Source organism: Opisthocomus hoazin, chromosome 7 (genome assembly GCF_030867145.1).
Source record: "Opisthocomus hoazin isolate bOpiHoa1 chromosome 7, bOpiHoa1.hap1, whole genome shotgun sequence".
Taxonomy (NCBI): domain Eukaryota; kingdom Metazoa; phylum Chordata; class Aves; order Opisthocomiformes; family Opisthocomidae; genus Opisthocomus; species Opisthocomus hoazin.
Window position 1 is genome coordinate 26,545,006 of NC_134420.1, and position 23,171 is coordinate 26,568,176.

The following is a 23,171-nucleotide window of genomic DNA, read 5'->3' on the forward strand; positions in this document are numbered from 1 at the left end:
ATATGTAAGGTAATCAACAATTAACTTTACTGACAATTGCTGGTTTGAGATTACCTTCTCTTCAGTGTTCATACATCTATCCTGTAATGTTCTGTTAGGCCTATATTTATACACTTACCTTGTATACAAAGGAAGCTATACAAATGCACAAATCTCTGAACGTCTGTTTTCTTTCCTTTTCATTTTAAAGCTCTTATAAGACATACACACCTCAATCCTAAAAGACTTGTACTTAGTGAAGATATTTCAAAGATTATCCATTTAATCATGCTATTACATAATTTCTCATTTTCCCTTTATTTAGTCACCTCCTCCAGTAAAAAGAAATATCAGCAAAACAAGCAGTTATTGAAACTATAAATCATCATCAAGTTATATATCACTGATACATTCTTTTCACCTGATGTTTGATAAATGAAGGAGTGATGACTCCAAAAAAAAGCCTATTCTGAGAAGTAACACTCAGGAGAATGATCTGGAACTACATTACCAGCTTCAATGGAGAGAACTATTCTCCATAATATACTCCTGCTTCTCAGAAATGTATCTCATTTAAATCTTGAAAATGTGGTGTACTGCTTTTCCTTTTGCAATTCTTTTCCAGTTGTGTAATCAAGAACCTTCACAGCACTGAGTGGTTTCAGTACGGTCCAACAGGCACAGAGAAATTTCTTTCTCTTGGGAAGCACCAATCTACATTAGAGCAATATGCAGACACATTTCCAGACTGCTTTCCATCCAAAGCCTGTTTTGGGGCTCTCAAGGGTTAACAGTATTTCCCCTTGACCTTGAAACCACTCAGTCACTACTGACTGAAATGTGGTGATGGTACATTTTGGGTGACAGAGGAATGCCCTCCCCAGAAGTCACAAACAAGTGCTTCAAGATCGTTTGGAGAGTGATGATGACTCTGGAGATACCAATGCAGTTATAGCCTCATCTTCTTCCTGTTGCTGTTCTACAACTTTGTCTTTGCCAGTTGGAACTGCTAGACAGTTCCAAAGCAAGATATTTCTCCCAGCTCTGCAAAGCTGTTTAATGAGTGATGAAAACTGATAACAGAAATAATTGTTATGTATACCACTCCAAAAGTGACAGAAGAAACACCTACGAACATTGTAATCCTATACTCTTTTCCAGAAAATAAAAAGATATATAAGAGCTTACAGGTTGTTCAACTGTGCACAACTATCTTCTTCCTTTTAGCATAATAATGGTCTTTATCCCTATAATTAAAGACAATTATAGACCATACAGCGATTAACCAAAACCAAGACGATGCTATGTGCTGCCAAGACAAAGACATCCATCACTGAAGTTCCTCCCTCTCCTGTTCAGAATTTTTCCCCATTCTATTTGTGCTGCCTTTGGCATTACAGTATTTCTGTAACTCTATAATACTAAAAAATCCAAGATTTTAAATGTACCGTGTTAAATATGAGCTGATTCATTATTTTATCCTTAATTTTACACCACAATGAGAATATTTTACAATTATACTGTAACCAAAGAAGCACATTTCTCCCTAATTCCTAAGATGTGTTTGATTTATGTCCTGGAATAATAAATGCTATAATCCATACAGACCTGCTCTTAATTAATCTCGTTGTAGATACTCTCATTATTAACTTTACATACCTAATCCCTTTCTGAATACTTGACTTCTGTAATTTCTATGATTGTATAGATTATTCAGGTTAGCTACACACAAAATATAATGATATTTCCTTCTTAACGCTATTTTCTCCATTCAATTTAACATACTGCACATTAACTACTTCTGACACATGCGAATTTGGAGAGGGGTATTTTAGGTATCTTTCTTTGAGGAAAAAAACAGACATCCTATCAAGGCTGCCCATATAATGACAAGAACACTTCCAAAACAGGTTACTATTTAATGAGAAAGATCTCAGAACTATTAATAACTGTGGAAATGAATTAAATTAAGTAAAAGATACTTTACATCTACAAAGAGATAAAATGGCCCAAGGGACCAAAAGAAATGCAAGGGAGAGATTTCAGGAAGCAACAAAAGATGCACTTAAATAGTACTGCCACGCTAATTTCCACATATGTTTGTTGAACAAAATGCAATGAAATACGTTGTTCAAATTTTTTTTAGATAGCGCTAAAATGTGGATTTCATAAGAATTATAGAATGGATTGGCTTGGAAGGGACCATAAAGATTATCATGTTCCAACCCCCCTGCCATGGGCAGGGACATCTTCCACTAGACCAGGTGGCTCAAAGGCCCATCCCACCCGGCCTGGAATACTGCCATGGAGGGGACATCCACAGATTCTCTGGGTAACGTGTGCCAGGGCCTCACAACCGCCATTTCTTTCTTATATCTAATCTAAATCTGCCCTCTTTCAGTTTAAAGCCATTTCCACTTGTCTATCAACACAAGCCCTTGCAAAAGTCCCTCTCCAGCTTTCTTGTAGGCCTCTTCAGGTACTGGGAGGCTGCTATGAGGTCTCCCTGAAGCCTTCTCTTCTCCACGCTGAACAACCCCAACTCTCTCAGTCTTTCCTCATAGGAGAGGTGTTCCATCCCCCTGATTGTTTTTGTGGACCTCCTCTGGACCCACACAATCAGCTCCATGTCTTTCCTGTGCTGAGGGCTCCAGAGCTGGATGCAGGACTCCAGGTGGGGTCTCCCCAGAGCAGAGTACAGGGGCAGAATCACCTACCTCAAACTACTGGCCATGCTTCTCTTGATGCAGCCCAGGATACGGTTGGCCTTCTGGGTTACAAGCACACACTGCCGGGTCATCTTGAGTTCCTCTTCAACCCCAAGTCCTTCTCCTCAGGGTTGCTCTCAATCTATTCTCTGGCCAGCCTGTATTTGTGCTTGGGATTGTCCTGACCCATGGGCAGGACCATGCACTTGGCCGTCTTGAACTTCATGAGGCTCACACAGGCCCACCTCTCAAGCCTATCAAGGTCCCTCCAGATGGCATCCGTTCCCTCCAGCATGTCGACTGCACCACACAGCTTGGTGTTGTCAGCAAACTTGCTGAGGGTGCACTCAGTCCCGCTGCCATGTCACCAACAAATATGTTAAACAGCACCGGTCCAAATACCAACCTCTGAGGAGCACCACTCATCAGTGGTCTCCACTTGGACATCAAGCCATTGACTGCAACTCTTTGACTGCGACCACCCAGACAATTCATTATTGACTGAGTGATCCAGCCATGAAATCCTTGTCTCTCCAATTTAGAGACAAGGATGTCGTGCAGAACAGTGTCAAATGCTTTGCCCAGGTCCAGACAGATGACATCAGTTGCTCTTCCCTTATCCACCAGTGCTGTAACCCCATCGTAGAAGGCCACCTAAATTTGTCAGCCATGATTCACCCTTAGTGAAGCCATGTTGGCTGTCACTGATCACCTCCTTATTTTCCATGTGCCTTAGCATAGTTTCCAGGAGGATATGCTCCATGATCTTACCAGGCACAGGAGTGAGACTGACTGCCCTGTAGTTCCTCAGCTCTTCCTTTTTACCCTTTGTAAAAATGGGTATATCCTCCATATCCTGAGTAACCAGGTCTCCTGTTTCCTTCCAGAAAGGGCCCACATTTCCCCTAGTCTTCCTTTTATCACTGAAGTACCTATACAAGCTTTTCTTGTTGCCCTTCGTGTCTGTGGCCAGATTTAATTCCATCAGGGCTTTAGCTTTCCTAACCTGATATCCGGCTGCTCAGACAACTTTTCTGTATTCTTCCCAGGCTACCTGTCCTTGTTTCCACTCTCTGCTGGCTTCCTTTTTGTTCTTGATTTCATGTATCTTAAGTTAAAAAATAAAAATGGAGTATCATGAAGCGAGGCTAGAAGATCAATAGTTATCATAACTTGTGGTTGTATTGGAGGTTAAAAACCATGACTAACAATTAGTATTCATGTAAACAAACAATAAACAATACTCCCACCATATAATGTAACCAGAAATACACAACTTTCCTCACAGGTTATTATTTGGAAACATCTTTTTTTTGTTTTGGTAGGAAGCATTAGGATTTTCTTATTTTCTCTACAGCTGTTTCGCTTAAATTCAAAGGACTTTTTGGATGCACTGTCACCATGGAAGTGCTTTATTTATATTTTAATTTCCAGTCCCTGTGTGGAGAATGCTACTGGACATTTAATTCATTCTGCTTTCACTGGAAAAGTGCACACTGCCTGTTTTCCTCTCTATGACTAAAAAAGGACACTAGTATTTGTGGGTTTCTACTCATGTATGTGTGACTGGCTCCATAGGTCTCATGGCACTGCATTCTCATTGAAATAGTAAGAGCAGAGCATAAAGAATTCTGGTCTCAGTTCAGGAATTATTCATTAACATCCCATGATTACTTTGTTAAAACACACTTGTTTCTCCTTTATTTCTAATTTTCACAACAGTATTTATTCGAAGGTGTCAGAAATACCAGTGGAACAAATCAGCAATCTGCATTTGCAAGAATGAATACTTTTGGTGCCATATTTACCCATTCTCAGTACTGCAAAAATCAGTGGATTAAGTTACTTGAAACATTTTTGATGGAATAACTCTTCTGCTTTGTTCATGTGAAGAAAGGAAGTGAAAATGCTACGTTTACACTGAATTGGAACAAGTTTGTCATTTTAATTCTTTTTTCAAGATGAAGGATGAAAAGGGTCACTCATTTCACACTACCATTTCTTGAACTTCTCAAAAATAAAAACAAATGTGGCTGCAGTCCAAGTAGCATAAGCGGTCTTCCCAGAAACTGACAGTCTCTTTTGGGAATGAAAAATGATTGTCAGCATGAGAGACAATGGGTGAAGAGATAAATCCCTTGCTGTTCTTAGTTTGCCTGTCATTATTTACTTCTAAGGTCTGACTAGTTTGGGGAGATGTCAAGGGAGCAGCTGTCAGACTGAAGGAAACAAGACTGGGAAAACAACCTAAATTCCTATTTGAATCATGATTATCATAACCTGTACCATGCAATTAGGTAAGTGTAACAAGGAGACAAAGCAATAAAAGTGGTTGTGCTATCTCAGTTAAAATATTAGCAATAGTAGAAACTAATTATCTAATTTATAGTTGGTCAGAAATGTTCTGCTAAAATGAGATCTCACTGGAAAATAATGATTTGTTGAAATTCAAGTCTCTTAAACTACAGAATGAGCTATAAGAAAAACTTATTTATACTCCTAACGGGTTTGCACTGGGACCAAAGAGGAGTGAAGATGGAGAATTACCTGAAACCTAAATATCGAGTCTTCATGCTTCCCTACAATTTTTCATCTCAAAGTATCTAATAAATAAAGTATCAGTAATTACAGTCTTCATTTTTACAGCTGAAGTAAGAAACAATGAGTTTAACAAATACCACAAAGCCACTAATGAAATCCCATGTTGAGAATGTATTATGCTTTTCTACTTCACAGTCTTAGAGTGGACCACGACTTTTATTCAGAAATTATTCATGCCCAAGCTGATCAGCTAATGATCTACCTCCTCCTTTAGAATGGAGCTGAACTCAGTCTATCAACTTATTTGATTTCTGCCATCTAAAGCTGATCAAGTGCTTTCACATGGTTTTTGGCTAAGGCCTCCGTTATCTGGGATTTTAAACTGATGGCTAATTCAAATAATGCACAGACCAAGAATTTTATACTCCTAAAATAAATATGGCATACCAGAAATTTATTTGCATATACACAAAATATATGCAGGCTTTTTAAAATATAAAATCTTTGAAGCCATGATATAACTACTGAACATTTTCTTGATTTTCTGCACAATAATCTTGAAGGATTAGTATTTGACAACTTTTTGCACCACTGAAGAAATTTAAGTAAAGAAGAACTATTCATTTTCAAACATCACAATTTCTTTTTTCACTACATTAGCAAAACATGAACATTTCAAATACTAAATGAAAGACTTCTGAAATTAACTGTCAATATCTCATAGCTTTACATACCAAGCTAGATTAAGAAACAAAAAAGAAATTATAAAAACATACATAATTATTTACTTGTTCCTGTGTCTTACTATCTACCAGTGTTCTAACTGCTTCTTTTCGCTGGATCTACCCCTCTCTCTGTAGAAAGCAGTATATGTCCCTTTCTCTTCCGCTTGTCTCAAAACCTTTTATGCTGACTACCAGAATATTAGACAATTTTTCACCTTTATAAATGCTTGATGTAAAAGTGGTGTAGCTTTGTTGATAAGCTGCAAAGGTTACTGAGTACGTGCAAAGATAACAGGCTGATTATTCATCTAATTTGTTAACAAATTGCTACCGCATATAGTAAGTGTAGCTTCTTATTGACAGAACCATTCTGAGCTTTCAAGGTTTCACTGCAATAAGCCTGTAACCACCAATTTCTTTGGTTCCTCCAGGAATTTTTGAAAAGCACAAATATAAATGTTGCATTCCTGCCCTGAATGTTCAACCACCTTCCCTCACTTATTAACAATATGCAGCCCATAAGAGCCAGTCAAGCCAATTTCTTTCTGTTTAATGAAGGAGGAAGTTATATACAAATCTTGCACAGTTTATCCTATCAGTAGAAAACCAGTAATGTTTTCACTCACTTTCCACAGCAGTTTGTGGTGTTATTTCAAAGGTTCTCTAACAATTCACCTGCAACAGATTAACACTTGCTTACAAGTACCAAACAAGGAAAAGAATTATTTGATGTTCAGGCAGTCAGTCAATGATACAATGAACAAACAGCAACTCTCAATACTGTTTTAACCTTTAAATACTGTTTTCTCTATCAGATTAGTGTTGGTAGCCCAATCAATGTCAAAATAAGTAACGCATCATGAAAATGCATCAGGATAAATCACTTGAACTTTATTAGAAAGTCCAAAAATGGCAAACCATCACAGAAAATTTAGCTCAATCTTCCCACGGATTACAATTTATCAGAAAACATCCTGAATTTTAGGCTATTATTGCTGATGTTCTACTTCCTGTGTGTTTCAGGCTCCAGTTTAAAAATTAATCATGCCTAGTACGGTAAGCTTTCAGAAAGACAAAGTAACAACAAGTGAGAAGCTACCTTTAAATATTACACATATTTCCTTGGGAAAACCTGAGAGTACAAAGCTTTGCACTTACACGGTTTACCATGAATACTGGGAAAAATCTTTTCCCCCAAAATCTGGAAACCACTCAAAAAAACAATGCTAAAACTGTTCTCCTTGGAAATTACTTTTTTCATTCTGCTTATTTTCACAATGAAACCACTCTGATTTGTAAACGAAATCTAGCTTTTACTTTTGTAGTTTTCAGATTATATTCTCTAATTCTCTGTGATCTTTCAGTGAGACTTTTACTGGTATTACCCCTCTTCATTTTATTCTCCTTGACCTCAAAAGTAACATCAATGAAGTTTGCTGGAATGTTTGCATTCACTAAAAATAGGCGTTCTTATTCGCTCAGAAGCTGCACACAAAGCAGCACAGAAGAAAACTCCTCAGCAGGGACAAATTGAGTTTTATAGGTCTTTCCCTACAGTAGCACACAAGCCTTGCATCTGTCCTGTCAAAACCAGTCTCCCGTCCGACAGCCTCTGTCTGAAAAACAAAAGTTCTCCTAAGGGGGTCTTGGAAGCCCAGCAAGCCTTACCAGGAAAGAAATGCTACTGCTCTGCCTTCAATTTTTCATTTCAAAAGTAACGTTATCCCTCTTGGTGAAAACAAAATACAAGGAAAAACTGCAAAGCACTTGTCATACACTATTTCTTCAGAGCCAGATACTATGTTCTACAAATATTCTTTGTTACTATTTCTTTTGTTGCTGTATTCTTCAAGCTTTCATTTGGAGTTTTATTCCCTGTAAGACTTCTTTCTGTAAGCTTATTTTTTCATGAAGATCCTCCAACATATCCAGACCCAAAAATTCAAGAGATGGGACAATCTAATCTATTAGTACATATAATGATCCCACTATTCCTGTAGCATTTTATGGATGAATTAGTGTGCCAGTTTGTCAATATATTGACAGATACCAACTCTTTCCCTTAAATATAATTAAATAAATACAACTGCTTCTACCATCCTGTTTATCAGGCTTCTTTGAACCCTTCTGTACCTATGACAGTTAAAGTTCCCCTGGATTCTCAGCCTCTTACAGCTTCAAAATACCATTTTAGACACTGATTCACTAATTTTGACTTTCTCCACATACTGCTGTTGTTTGGGTTTTTTTAATCTAGGTAAGAACCTCTACGTCTCACAGTCCATGAAGTTACCTTGACGCACTATATTTACACAGATATGAAGACTCCCTTTAACAAAGGGTTTTCAGCACCTGTCCACATGTTAAGGGTTATTACACATATGACATACAATGCTACTCACTTCCTATGCTGTATACAAGCAAATGCTTGAGGCAGTTTATACAGCTATGCTGCCAGCAGAAGTCAAGACATTGGTGGAATGGTATGCTTGACACAAAAAAAGAATTCCCCCCCTGCATTCTTTCCTGTCCTTTAACCCCTACCTGACTTTGCAACAGAATTGCCTACTGTAAGCTGGACAAGCCACACTTAACCTCAACAAATTCTGGATATTATGGGGAAACACATGTATAGCCTGTCACATCTTAAAAAGGCCATGGGAATATTTCTAAAGGTGTTCTGGGCTTTTTATTCTATGTGAAGAAATTGCCTTCTGTGCTTCAGCAGTGATCATAGGCATGTGAAAGCATGCACACAACGAAACACAGCAAAAGATAAATACTATAATGCCATCGTGGCAAGAAGCATAGTCGTCTTTGGATAATATCAAGCAAAGAACTAGTGTTTGATAAATAATTATCACCTGGGAAGTATTACACAAACCAGGAATATAGACAAAATGTCATGAAAGATAAGGAGCTAACACTCTGTAAAGCATGTCTTATTTGTTCTGCAAATCTCAAAATATATTTCAGGAATGTGTTTTTTCTAAAGAGAGTAAAAATATCACAGTTCTAAACATCAATTACTCTGTTCAAACAAAGCGAAAGATTACAAGGCCTTCCCAGTAGTGAAATCACAACCTATACTATGAATGAGGAGTAAAGAAGGTGAAGATAAACAGATTTCATTCCGTCTATGTTGTATAACACAGCTCCATCATCACTGTATCAACACAATTTTATCCTTCCGAATGGTCGACTGCCACTTAATGTTGCTGGATAGACTTTTTTGGTCCATTTTATATGTTTTTATGCCTTCTGGCTATATACATTAGAAAGAGAGACTTTCTCAGATTGTTGGCCATTCAGATATCTGTTTGTGAAGATAAAATAGAATTGAAAAAGTCATGTTCATAATACTGAGAGATTTTCTATGAGATGGAGGAGGAGTTAATGACATAGAAATTGAGTCAGTATGGTACCAAAGCTATTTTGTATTGTTCTTTAAAGTGCTTTAGGACTTATGAGGACAATAACATCAGGAAAATAGAAGGCATAACAAAGAATTACAAAAATATTACTCTGGCTCACCCAGAATGACATCTTTCTATATCTGTTCTCCGTTTTGCTGCTGATTCATAACATGCATTGAGGAGTAACCAATAAACATTTGCTCTGGCTTGGCAGAAAGGGCATCGAGAGTGCAGGAAGTTCGGGCTTGCTGCTCATATTGCTGATCCTTTTTCAATTTCTCTGGACAAATGCTTCTATGGAAGTTTGAAAAGTGGCTCCAAATAGTACTAATGCAGTAACTAGGAAACAAAATGCTTTTCTTTTACATTTTCTATTTTGTATCTAGGGAATGCAAATTAAGTGGCATTCACCATTGTTACACCACTATTTTTACTAACTGTTTTACTAGGATATTAACATTAAAAATCATGTACAGTAATTGGAGCATAAAACATGGGCATTTATCCAAGTTAACAGCTAGTGCTTGAAATAGAAAAAACAATGAAGTACTTTCTAATCAAAATGCAGAAACTATGAAGCTCGCATAAAATCCAGTCTTTTGGTAAGCAATGGTTTCTGTCTTCTAGGACTCTGAAACAGGACTGTTACCTTAGGAGGGATCCGAGGATCCTCAATAAGACTTCTTCAACACCCATTTTTCTGAGGTTAGTTAAAGTATTTGTCCTTTTGTTTTTAAATCAAACAGCTCAAAACTCACACAAACATTGTAGTTTTTATGAGACACCTTTTAAGATCTAAAATGGAATGGAAGGTGAGAAAAAACAAGACATGGGTCTAAATCTCTAATACCTATTGGCTAGGATTACACCTGCAGTAAGATGTCCAGCTCCCACAATTCAGATCATGGAAGCGGAATAGACTATTCTGAATCTTTAGCCATGTTATAATTCTGGTTTTGGTCTGGTATATTTTACTGCTTTTACTTAATTCAGCCCTATATGCACAAAAGGATGCCCCTATCGACTGTCTCCTATAATGTAAAAATGCCTCCTTGTCCCTGCATTTGTATTTGCTCACTCAAAGCTTGCAAGCTGATTTAAAAGGGCTGCTGCAGATCCATACAGAAAGTGCTCCCGAGGTTTTCTACGCCTGACGCAGCCAAGGAGGTTTCCAAGAATTACACCATCGTCAGGTTCATGGTGCACAACAGTGGGGACATCTAAAGCTACACTGCTTCTCTGATTCATCTCAGGCGTCTTTAGGGTGACAATAGCTGTATTCTTCACGTTTGCTTCATAGCATTCACAGCTTACTGTAGTCACAGGTCCCACCATGACTTCAGAGCCATAGCATATGAAGGAGATACCAATGAGGAGTTTTATGCAATCTAAGCTTATGCAGGGCTGGCAACAGAAGTGGGGTGACTGTTTAACAAAATGCCTGTTTATTAAAGCAATTTATAGCACTTAATTCTTTTGTGCTGAACTGTACATCTCATGAAATTTCAGATATTTTCTATTTTAAGGCATATTTGCCTTTCTCTGTATATGGTTACACAGCATATTTATGGAGATAAATGCAAGAAAACAAGCCAGAGAAATTTATGCTTTATTTATCAGTCATAGGCTTATTCATTAGCCAACTGTTTGTGATTTATGATGTATTTTTAACTACATCACCTAGTAACAAATCTTCTTCACCAGTATTTATTTTAATATTCCAACTGAAGTTTTAAGCAGTTTCTGTTTCTCATAATACACAATTTTACTAGCTCTTATTTTCCTCTCATACTATCCTCATTACAGTGAGAGTCAATGTAAGGAAAGCATATGGCTTCACCAGGTAGAAGTATGTGGTCATGCCCATAACACGATTAAAAGTATGGTTTTCTCCAGTTACAAGACATGTTGCTTTGAAAAAAAAGAACAAATATACATATATATCTGGACACAGGCCACCACAACTGAGAATAAATGAAGAGAGACAGACAGATAATTTTGATTGTAGACAGTATCTATCCAGAGGGATACGAAAGCACAAAACAGAGCTAAGTGGAAAACAGGAGTGAATGAGTACGTGTGTGATAGTGAGGATATTGGTAAATTAGTATTTCAGAACTCTGCATAGATTTGGAATTCAGTTCAGTGAAGAAAGAAAAACAATTTTATTTCAGCCAAACAGTATTATCCATACTTAATTACTCTTTCCTTACATTTTAAGTATTTTCATTTCCAGGACTGACAGTTCTCTAAGAAAATTCGCAACGAGTACTAGAACTGAAGTGACACATCTTCCCTATGACCGATATTTAGATTATGTAGACAGACATATAGATAAATCACAGCCGGACATTTTCTCTTCGAGAAGCAGATCTGCTAGAAAAATAACTGTGCACAACAAATACAAAACTACACTATCATCTGAAACGCATACATTTATCAGAATGTTTATGAGAAAAACATTGGAAATAGTTACAGCGGTCACAACATAAAAGCAGAAAGTAGGTTGGAAATTTTTCTCAGGCATAATACAGTTTCCTAGAGAAGAAAACCATGGCTGAAAATCTTGGTATCCATTCCACACACCACAGATACAGCTTTACCATATAAATTCTGCCCCTTTGCTTGACAAATGTGGTATATCTCTCATAAGAATCGCAAGAGTATCTGGCTTCTCTTTTAATAAAGCAGTTTGGAACGTTTACTGAGTGGAAGAATTATAACAGATTGAAACTTCAACAAACACAAGGACTGTCAGGAAGCCAGTAAAACAGCAGCATCAACAACAAAGCACCACGACAACAGCTATTTTGACATCAGTACCTCAAACTGGGGAATTTCAAATACCACTTTTTGGTACTAGTGAAAAGTGCAACTCTCTTCTGCCTCTTTGTTGCCCAAGATTCAAAGTATTGTAATACTTCACATCAAAATCTTCCTTCAAAACAAGATCATTTTATCACGTATATGGTCTTGGCCTACACCTCACCTCCAAAACAAACTGCTGCCCTGTGGGGTAGCACACCGTGCCCAGCCAGCTGCTACCTGCGCCGAGGGCCAGGTTGCCAGCTGCACAGCAGCAGCTCCGCACTCTGGGAACGGCGGCAAGCTCTATAGCACAGCACTCTTGAGTCTGTAACCAAGAAAACATCTCTGTTTAAGAGAAAAAGAGCCCGTAACAAGTATATACAAACACATAGTATTTTCTTAGTTTTCAGTTGCATTAGAGAGCTTATAATTCTTTGGTGCAAGAGATCACAGCACCACAGAAGAAAAAGAGTCCACAGTTAAACCTTCCTTCAAGTTTCTCTGCAAAACAGAGGATGCTCCGACTGGGGCAAATTCAGACCCAGAATTATTGTGCTGGTGTTTTAAAGAGGAGTCATGGAGAGTAAAAGTGCATTGCATGTTTTTATTTTTCATCTTCAGAAGGTGGTTGCAAGATTTATGTAAATATAGCAAAGCTTTAAGGACATTATGAAAAAAGCTAGGCATTTCCCAACATTTAGGGTATAACTTAAGAAGCTTCAACTAATAGATTGGTATCAATCACGCCCTATCTACCAGAAACAACATTTTAAATTTACAACTGGCGATGCACAGCATACGTTCCTATTTCTGCTCCGAAGGGACCTTCAAATCCGTGACAAAGTAACTTTCACAGTAACTTCACTGTCAGACAGATCCGCAGTCTGATAACAGAAAGCATACAAATGAGTCAATAGACCCTTCATTTTGGGGAATAGGGTTGTATTTAACATACAATACATGGTGCACATAATACACAGCGTACTATGTTGCTGAGGATGACAGCATCTGAGAAATGTAAATATTTTTAATTAACAGTATTAAAGTTAATGGAATTTAAACATATAAATAAATATTATTGCATCTGCACCTGTGTTTAATATACATGTACATTTATGATAACCAGACTGAAATAAAAGTGGTCTTGATGTAATTTAATCAAATACTTCTTTTCATTCTTTCACTTCCTGCCCTGAATGTGTGGAAATGACTTAGATATCTAATAATATTAGATATATTTTGCTGGGAACAACATCAGTGTTTGAAGCATTTAAAATCGATTTTTTTGCAAGCCCAGTACATCAACAGAAACATCCAGGTCCTCTTGTAATCTGACAAGCATGTTTTTTTGTCAGGAACTGAACAGAATCATACAGAGAACATGCTTAAAATACCACATTCTTCCATCACCTGAATGCTTTTCTTATACCCATACACATAATTAGATCAGATCACAGTGAAGGTGCAAAAGCAACAAAGTCTTGCAGCCATTAGTTTTGCTGTATTATGTTTAAAAGGATTCACTTTAAACGGTGGATCAGGAAAAACAACATGTAAAATTTGCAAATTCCTTTGACAGGCCACTGCAAAATACATATTTTAAGTGACCTACATAAAAGCCTCAGAAAATGGAGTATATTTTCTTTCTGAAACAACAATACCAACAGAATACCTCCAAAAGGTTTACATTTTGCTACTGGTAATTGCATGCTCCCAGACTAGAATTTGCTTACAAACTCTAAGCATGAGAATTAGCAGACCAAGAGGCAAAGATCGGGAAGATCTTTGGTGTCACTCCGCAACAAAGTGAAAGATTTAGGGGCAAAAAAAACCCACAGGAAAGCTCCTTGACTGAAGCAACACAGAGATGACGTCACATGGCTTTACAAGATATTAACATTTGAAGAGGTAAGACAGGTTCAATATTAAGCCAGCTCTGCATAAGTAGTAGTGCCACTCTCTGGGAATAATTATGATGCTGTAACAAAACGTGATAATTTTTTTCACAGTTTATACCTTGAAGCACAAAAGAAAAAGCATCTTTCAACATTCATTCACATACTGTACACAAGATGCCACAATAAATTACATCATGGGCAGAACTTGGAAAACTAAGTGTTCTGGTAGATCACAAGATAGAAGAGGTTTCTTATACTGACTGAAGTGTTATCAATCTGTCAAGCAAAATTTTATATCTGCAAAGGATGGGATTTTCTGTTTAAATTTAAATACGTAATGTATGTTGCTTAAGTCTGAAATAGTAACTGTAGACTCTTCTTAAAATTAATGGGGAAAAAAAGAAACAAAACAAACTTCTGTGGGACAAGTCATCATGCCTGTCTTAAAAACTCATGTAGAAAGCACCTTTTAGAGAAGTCAGCTTCTGTCAAATAAGCTGAATCTAACCCTAAATGCCTTGGTAATTATTAGTCCTGCTGATTCTTTCACATAACAATAATTATTCCACAGTGGCTGTCTCAAGGGTCTAACTGGTAAACTCTCATGCAATGAATCAAGGAAGAGATAAAGGTATCTTCAGTTGGACATTTGCAACTGACTATATAAACCTCATGTTCTCTTCAGTGAGTCCTGACCCAGCTCAGAAGCAAACTACTGTTGTGACTGCAAAAGAAAGTGAAGTTGTTCATTTGGCACCCTCCTTGTCAATGCAGGATAAGAAGCCAACTGGAGGCAAACTTTCGTAGTTTTGGGGAAGGAAAAAGAAACTAAAAGTGCTTTACATAACACACCATAAACATGTGGGAAGAAGCCAGCCTATGTTTGCATGAAATATTTTTTGTTGTTGTTTGAAATCACAAAACACATGAATAAATTTTTATCAGAAAAGACTACAGGGTCAGCAGGCAGCAAAGATCTTGCAACTCTGCTATGGTCTCCTCAACTGAGAAGCCCAAGGTGAGCAAGTACAATAGTGAGACAAAACCAAGCTATTAATAATGCTGACCATGTGGAAAAGCTCCCCTTCTTCAGACAGCTTCCTTTAGGAACATTCTTGAAAAATAAATTCTAGCTTTTCTTGAATGTTTTCTCTTTTAATATTCCGCAGAGATCATCAGCATGTAAATGACTGCAATCTGTATAATTTCCTTCGTGATGAAAATCAAGAACGCTGCCTTGATTAATTTGGATGAGAAAAAAACAAAATCTGAGGCCCCTCTTCAATCTCAAAACATGATACTATTCTTTTTGACATTTTTACAAACTTCCTATATTTCACTGCAGCACTAGATTTGGCCAGTATTCTATGAACATTTTTATTTAATTCTTCAGTGACATTTTAGTGGTTGTAGATTTTGCTGGAGAATTGCTTAGATTTTAGTATTATACAGACACTGTTGATAAAAGCATTAATCCAAGTATGCCCCACAGAAGCTGTGAACAATAGATGAAGTATCTACAGAAAAATACGATGCAAGGCAAGCAGTATGAAAATAACAAAACAAAAATCTCCAAAATAACACAGAGTAAAGGACATTAAGCAGACATTTTTTTGACCATAAGGCGACCCAAAGGATGGAATGTACCTGTCCATAAGAGGATGCATATGTAGTCTGATAAGTTTTGATCACTGTATAAAAACAGTTGTCAGAAACCATGCATGCTTAGTATTGGTCTCGGTAAGTCTGCGTAACTTTGTACTAATGCTTTGACAACACACAGCATGCACAAGCATCTTGTGTGTTAGATCATGAGCTTGTTAGGGTCATAACCTTGCAGACACTAAATATGGAGAAGCCATTGCCACTGAACCCAGTCTGCACTCCTTTATGAAAAAAAACAGTGCTGGAGTTCCCAGGCTAGTAAGTACTGGACCTCTGACCATAAATCAACAAAATAAACTAATACAAAAGCAATAGGATTGTTTTCTCTCTCCTCCTCTCTGAAAGGGTGAAATTAAAAGGGGATATTAAGTAGCTAAAAAAAGTCACAGCCAGATCAAAAGCAGGAGAAGAAACTAAGAAATGCTACTAAATTAGCAGTAAATTCTCAACATCATTGACAACAAAGTTAAGAGCCTTTTGTTCTTTAAGCTGGCCATAGAGACCAAAAAGATAATCACTGTAGCTGACCAAAAGCCCTGATATATAATTATATCAGTTGCTTTCTGTGTATTGCAAGAAAGTGGCTACTAGAAAGAAGCTTCATAAAGATGTTCAGTGGAGACTCTAATGGTACTAACCTATGCAGAATTTCTGCTGTGCAGAATGCACACAAAAGTGTTTGCCTGGGTACACATACTACAAATCCCACTACGTCAGACAGTATCCAAAACTGATCAAACATCGAAGATTTAAAATTACTTAAGACACAATCCCTACTGCCCCAAAAGAAAAAGTTTACCTTAGTACTTCAACCTACATATTAATTATCAGCCCTTATAATCTAAAATATTTATTAGGTCTTCAAATTCAACGTTCGTAGTGTACCTCCCACAGTTCCTTCACAAATTTGCTTAAATAGGAAAAATAATGTAAAAGTGCAACATTGTGCACGTTTACAAGTATGCATCGATACATTAGCAGCAAGTGAACACGTCATTATTATTATTACAAAATGCATGCCTGAAATTGCAAGGATTCAAAAGCACTTCTATTTCAAATCAGTTTTTAAAAGAGTATTGTTTGTCTAACATGTTATTAGGACCTTTTTAGATTAAAGGAGGAAAATGGATTGATAACAAAGAGCATATTGATTGAAACCTAATTTCTGTTATCAAGCTAAATGGTATTTTTGCATACAAGCTGAATCTGTGTATTTTGTGATACACAGTATCCTAACATACTGTCACTCAGTTCTCTGCTCTTTGTTTGATCCATTTTCTGTTGAACTGAAAATAACAGTGCCTCAAGTAACTATGCAGTACAAAATGCTTCCAATTAGCAGCCAATTCTCTAACAAGAGAAAGAAATAAATTAATCATTCCTAAACGGTATTTTCAGCTGAAGAATACTAACCACATAAAACTCCTTTAAAAATAATATACACCTGGGTTATTATCAGCACTACTCAGATGATCTTTTTTCCCCCCAAATTACACAGCAATAAAACTCCTAACACAGAAATTCTATTCCATGAAATAATGGTATTTTGTAAAAGCACTGAATCCTCTGAATCAGGAAGCACTCTAGCAAATGAAAGACATTAAAGACAGTAAGTAAACAAAACTAAAAATATCAGGAGCTGCCCCAGGTTCACAGACCCTCACTGCAGTGGCAGTACTGAAAAATCCTGTGCGCTGATCCAGAGAGCTGGGGTTAATTTGCCTCCCGAAGTGAAGCTCCCTGCCTGGGACCAGCCTTCTCACAGCACTGAGAACTCCAGCTCCAACCCCATCTTCCAGGCATTTGGGGTCACTGTCACAGACCTACTCCAGGGCGCTCCAGTCCCCCCTAGATCTGGGTTTCCAAGGCTGCCAAACACTCACGTTAGACTGCAGGGAGTCAGTAATCGGGAACCATCAGTTTGAACAGGGACTACCAGGGCTTGGTGTCTCTTCGTACTGGGAGAGCCTGGCACCAGAAAAGCACAGCTAGGAGCACAGCACAATTTCTACCCTCCATGCTTTGTGGCAGGCAGCTTTCATTATAGAGCTGCATTTAATTGGCTTCTCACCTATTGCTAAAGCACTAGTATTACTAAAAGTTATCAGGTGAGCTGTTGTGATGAGAAAGACTGAGGACACACGTTTTAGTTTCCGCCAATTTGCACTTTCAGATGTGAAAAAATTTTCTTGAAAAATGTAGATCAGTTCTCATCAGTAGCAGCATCACCCTGTTGCTACCCAAATACCTTTGACTGCTGAATGTGCTGAAAGTCAAATACACGCTGCACATGTGCTTAGTTATCTTGGTAAGGGCTATACTGAGGCATGTATAACTATGCTAGCACTGTTTGTAGTGCACCTTTTGCTACTCTTTTGTGGAAACTGAGACTAGGAGTCAGCACCTTCCAGAAAGCAGGGAGAAGAACTGGGCATCATAAAATTACACGGGTGGTAACAGCAGGAAATGCAAATGATGGGATGTCCTTTACCGAAAGCTGAAGCTTCCCAGTTACCTACAGGCGACAGCTACACAGTTGTAGTAGGCCAACTGCAATCTAACTTTTAGTCTGGACAATAAGGTGCTGCTAATCCATTTAATTTTGATTTCAGATTGATCTCTTCTCTCACAAAATCAAATGGGCACATCAAGTAAAGAATTCATCTTCACAACTCAGTGAAGAAAAATCTATTTTCATTCCTTAACAATGAAAAATTTGATCTTAAATCATGTGATCATAATACTGAAAGTATTTATGAACAACCACAACAAAAAAGATATAGACATTGGTAAGGGATGCATGGTGATTTTGTCTTTCCCCCATTCTAATCCTGCATGAAGCTACAAACACCTGTGTCAAGTTCCTAGCTAAAACAAGAATTTTGACACCACTCTTCCAATTTTTTGACCAGAAGACCACTCTTGCATCTTCTTCTTGTCAATATTTCAGCAGAGAACACAGGCACGCTGCAGTTCCCATTGCATAGCTTTTAGACTCCAGTTTTGGAATCCCTGCCCTAGTCTGCAGTTGAACAGACAGATTCAAAACACTCTTTCCTTCAGTTGATCAGTTATTTGGAATAAGACCACCTCTGATTAAATAATTTATTATTCAGAGTTGTTAGGAAAGTTCACATGAACAAAGACAAGCTGACTAGCTGTTTGGCAAACCTCACATTTAGTCTCTCACTAGTCACTATATCTGACACATCACCTCAGTCAACTGTTATAATCTCTACTTTTGGACTGGAGCTTTTCTAAAAAGAGTGACAGGAATCATGCTGAAAATACTGAATAACAGAATGCTCAAAATCCTCCTCCTGTGCTAGTGCATGACTATGTGAATGACAGATATCAATCCCCAAATACTGGAGCCAATAAAATCATCCCCACAAACGTTCACGCACAGAAGAGACTGAAACAACATCATGAACAAAGTTGAATCAATTAGTCTTTCAAAAGTCAAACAAATACTCAGAGATCCAGTATCAGTCTCAAGAACTGGACTTATATCAGGCAAGAAATGCTTATGGCCATGAAATCAAACACAAACAGAAGAAAATTTAACATTGTCATCCCACTAGCAATATCAGAAACAATATCATTCTTAAAGAGCAACAATGCTCAGTATATATTGCTATGGGAATGAATAAATGGCCTTTTTGCCTTCCCCGGTGTTCTAGTGCATTAAGTCTGTGAAGGTCACTAATATTACTTAGTGTCTTCTCAAAACTGAAAATTTTAATCAGAGTTTGCATTTCTGTCGCACATTGCATAGTCTTGCTTCTTCAGTTCCTACTGTAAAAGGTCATAATACTCCTATTTTGGGGAAGGATAACAAATAAAGGCGTTTATCTAGTGTCAGGTCATTTTGCTGATCAGGTAGGCCCTGTATAATTTTTTTTGAGCTTTGCTTATCAGTTACCATTAATGTTGACTTGTGCTGCTATGGACTTTCTTGAGTGAAGTTTATGAATGTGTAGCAGAGTCTGATAGAGATTAATGTGCAGAGTAAAACAAAGGGACAAAATACCTTCAGAAAGTTATGACCTCAGACACATTATGTCATTATACCTTATCTGCTGCTGTGATAAAAATCAATTAAGAAAGATCTCCAAGCAATGGTTTGTTAAAAGCAAATTATTATCACTAGCTAAATTGAACGTGTAATCAGTGTTACAGTAAATGTATTACACTTACATGTTGTTCAGAACACACAGTAGAACAACATCCCGTTTGCCTTCTGCATCAATAAATAATCATGATTTCTTGCAATAAAGAAATTCATCTCTGGAAAGACAAAAAACAAACAAACAAAGCTTGAGGTTAAATAATTGGCAATTTTTCTAGAAGTCGCACTGTGGTAGTATATGAAAACGTAAAATCTCCACCAGGAAATATACAGGAATTTGCTACAATTTCATTCAAAAACCTGCATAATTAAATCTTTATTTGTGAGTGTGAACATGCTATTTACATTTTATGAGAGTCAAGAATACATTTCTTACAAAGGTAAAAACTTATTTGAGATGCAGGGAGTTTCTTTTTTATTTCTGTTTTATTTTGTTCTGCCAGGAATAAAGTTTATGCTTTTCAGGAAGCATGCATTCCCAGTTTCAACCAAACTGACCTTTCACAAATACTCTAAAAGAAAATGGAATCTTAGCCAAAAAAACACATTTTTCTTATGAAAAAATTTTTCTTGAGTATTAATGGTAGAAGGATTTGAAGGAAAACCTGAAGATCATATCCCAGAGTACCTCCCTTTATCCCTTTTCAATATTTATTAATGAGACTACATGAAGAAAAGAAACAGGTAGGCTGAATAATAGACTTTTACAGTGAAATCAATTTAACAGTGGAGTAGACTCCCAGGAAAATGAGGAATCTCTGTAGGTAGATACAGTACAATTTATGAGATCCAGTTCATTCCGACCGCCCTGACAGAAGCCTGAGAGCTTAATATATCCTCTAGTAGGAAATAAGACTGATTTTAAAAATTTTTGCCTCTTGCACCTGTAAACAAATATCCTCTAGTTTGTGTCCTTAGTAAGTTCTATGTCTTGCTTATCCTAAAAAGTCAAAATATGGTAAGGTTTCCAGTCAGTGTTATGGAACGTTCCTTGCTGTCAACAGGGAATTTCAAACATTTTTGATAAGTGACTACTTTCCTGCAGATTCTTGAATTACAAATTTAAACCTGTTGACAATAGGCTTGGATTTTTTACAGATGAGTATGCTAAATACTAAGAAAAAATTACTTCAAAGCTTTTAGTAATTTTGAACCTGTCAAGGCGGAGAAAAAATACTACTGAGGGTGAGCTGCAGTGAGAAAATCTATTAGGTTGCGTAATAAGTCCGCTTAGTATCTAAAGCCTCACCAAATACTTACAAAGAAACAAGTGATGGCACATAGGTGCTCATTGAGTGCAGGTAGCATGACACTGCTCTCCAGTTTTGTCAGCCCTTCATGCAACAGTGATTCTGACATACTCCATTTATCTAGACATAAAGAAATGCAGACTGGCTGTAAGCACACATGGCCAAGTTTAGCTTGGCTTACAGCCTTGGAAATACAGATATGGGAATGCAGCAGCACAACTTCAATGATTAGAAACATCTCAAAAGAATCACCTTGCTCTGGTAATTTTCAGGCACACATCAGTAATCTGGACTTTTAACAAAACGCTTCATGAATTTTGCAGTGAAGCAAAGGAGAACAAATGTTAGAAGCCTAAAAAGGTATGAAATACAGGGTTACATATACAGGCTGATAACAGGGTATGCAAATTATTTGTCATTGATAGTTCAGTCCTGCCAGCTACCTGGAGAACCGCTTGCTCCTTTCAGAAGGTCCTCAGTGATTCCTGTTACTTAGCCAATTAGAAGGGGCTAATTTGTGCTCAGTTCCTTGACAATTGTGCACTGAGAACTAGAAATCAGTGTGATGATAAAGCACAAATTTGGAAGAAAAGGCATATATTTGAGAAGCACCTTATAAAGACCATGTGCTGTAGTGGAACTCTTCAATAAATCTCATGTGAAGAGCAAGTAAGGCAGGCCAGCCTGTGTTGGCAGAAAGCAATCAGAGCTATACCGATTAATTCTTCTGTTTAGGATACTCTCAATAACCCCTTGCCTGGTTTGACGACGTCCAGTTGTTCAAAAGTCATGTATGGGTTCACACGGATTAAAGAAAAACATCATATGAAACACAGTAAAATAATCTTAAAATTTCTAAGCTAGATATCTGTAGCCATTCCCTCACTGACCTATGTCTCCCACAAAAAAAAATTACATAGATGCATTCATGTGCAGCTCACCTCCTCTGACTCACACAGACTTGCCTCCACAGGATCAGGTAAAAGATAACTTACTCCTGTCTAAGGACGCAGCAGTTTGATGCAGCCTCTCAGCCTTGGATCATATAGTTAAGCTTTGTTTCACAGACAGGTATATGGCCATATAGTACTACGACTGCCACCTAAGAGTATAGGCACGGTTAGCGCCTGCAGATGACTACACAGAAATATCTAGCTGCTGGTGTCATCTACATACTGTGAATATACCGCATATGGAAGCATATACAGTATGCAAAGATGACTAGAATAAAAATATTATTGAGACAGAAAAACAATGAAATTAAACCACAGAAATGTAAAATTTTAGAAAAAACATCCATTTACTGACGTTTAAGAAGTCATCAGTATGGACCATCATAGCATACAGCTCTACGAAGAAGAAGAGTGTACTGTTTTTAGGAAATAAATCTGCAGTAAAAAGATTAAGTCCTTCAAAATACTTTATCTCATAGCTCGTTCTCAAATAGTGACCAAAACCATCACTACTAAACACAAAGAGCTGGAACCAATGAGCTTCTTATTTATTTTAAGCTTTAATAAACGTTATTGCAAGTTTGGTACTATGAGTTACAGGTTTAACAGTGGCAATTATAATAGCAATAGTAGAAAAAGTAGTAAGAGAAGAGTGTAAATGAAGGTGAGATAATCTAAAGGTTAAAACACATTTAAACAGCAAGATGCATTATTTCTGTCATTGTCGAATTTTTGTGCTGTTATTGTACTAATGTGTTTTACACAAACATTAGTCAAGGTTGTTATAATTAGTGATGTCTACACCATGGTGGGACTTCTGCCTGAAAAACTGTAGCTAAGAGAATGATAATGATTACATGTGGCAAGTTTAGAGACTTAGCAAAATATGTAAGATTTATCCAATATCCATATCCCCACAGTAATGCCACTTTTCTATATTAATTTCCTTGAAATACAGGATTTCAGGAGAATTCAACTCATCATCTAGCACATGCACTGATTTTTTGAAGCAAAGTCAAGGATCTTCAGACAGCCCTCTGCGCACTCGCCCTCTAGTTACTCCTAGAAACTATTAGCAAAGAGCATCTATGACATT

The 23,171-nt window shown here is 37.3% G+C and overlaps 1 protein-coding gene across 14 annotated transcripts in view; it reads right to left on the reverse strand.

Moving 5' to 3' along the window:
* LRRC4C (leucine rich repeat containing 4C) overlaps positions 1–23,171 on the reverse strand; it is a 566,727-nt gene that overhangs the window by 315,100 nt on the left and 228,456 nt on the right. For all 14 annotated transcript variants that reach the window (XM_075426769.1, XM_075426770.1, XM_075426771.1 and 11 more), the window contains one exon: positions 19,941–20,030. The gene's annotated coding sequence lies outside the window, so the exon portion shown is untranslated. The remainder of the gene's footprint in view (positions 1–19,940; positions 20,031–23,171) is intronic.